Here is a 1,296-nt window from a genome sequence, read left to right as displayed (position 1 = left end):
CAGGGTTCTGTTTTCCACTTCTTTAGATTTCACTACAAAAACTTCCCACATGGTCTCAAAATTATAGCAGGGTTTCCTTAAGATTTTCCATCTTTATATTTATACCTACTTTGTTTGATTTTTTTTTTTTTGGTGAGGATATTATTTATCTAATGACAATAGCTGAGAATAGAGTTCCTCATTCTAACAATCTCCTGAAATTACATTATTGCTCTCAATTCCTTATTCATGCAATTTCTTTACCAGATAGAGCATTATATCCATATTAACTTGTGTAGTATGCTGAATTACAGTATAATGCAGCTACCTTTTAACTGCAGTTAGCATCTAGCATATGTTGCTTGAATATATCACAGGAATATAAGAAATCGTATTTTGTAGCAGTAACAAGAGAAGGTTAGAAATTTAGCAGAATAAACTTGCTTTTGTACTGGAAATTGACATATATGAAGCTTTTTGATCCTCATCTCAATAACCAAGTTCAACTTGGAAATTTCTTCTGGGAATTATAACACACAGAAAGAAGTGTGGTCCAGCATAAACATATTTCACATGGTAACCACCGCTTTTAACATCACATTGATTATAGCAGCCCTAAGTAAGAAGAGAGAAAGTCTTATAAAAATCTTAATTTTTCTAGATGAATGCTATTGATAACTCCATTATTTCTGAAATTAAAATGCACAATTACTTTCATCAACCATAAAATACATTATAGTCTGCAAAGCCGCTTCTATATATTAGGATTCCTCCTTTCTTTTTATTTTTTTTATTTTTTTTTTAATTTATGGAATAATTTGCTTCTACTTTTTGAAGAGCAAAACATCACTTTTCCTGCTTGCCCTCTTCATCTTTCCTGTTTCAATCACTCCACCTTCCTTCTCATCCATGATAAACTGGTTTTATTTTTTTTCCATCTCTTCTCCTGGCTTTTACTTCTTGTCTACATGCCTAAGTTAGGTTATGATTTTTACCACAAGTGCAAACCTTTACTTACCGCTCAATGACATATACTGCTTAACCTCCAGATTTCTGCAATATTGGGCAGATGTGAAGAGTGATAGTGGAATAAACTGTACAACCTCATGTCTTTAATTTTTTAAGTAAAATATATCTTTGTAACTGTGCATAGTACAGCACATGCTGTATAGCATGGTGTCTACATTTCCTCTCCCAGCAGCCACCAACACAGCAAGTGAAAGATGCAGTCTGGGTCCCTGGGATTGCAATGCACCATGAAGGCCAAAAGAAAATTCTCTTGTCTGAACCCATATGAAAGAGCACATGCCCTAACTC

This window comes from Corvus brachyrhynchos, unplaced genomic scaffold (assembly GCF_000691975.1).
Source record: "Corvus brachyrhynchos isolate BGI_N302 unplaced genomic scaffold, ASM69197v1 scaffold194, whole genome shotgun sequence".
In the NCBI taxonomy this organism is placed as follows: Eukaryota; Metazoa; Chordata; class Aves; order Passeriformes; family Corvidae; genus Corvus; species Corvus brachyrhynchos.
This window is presented reverse-complemented; position numbering follows the sequence as displayed.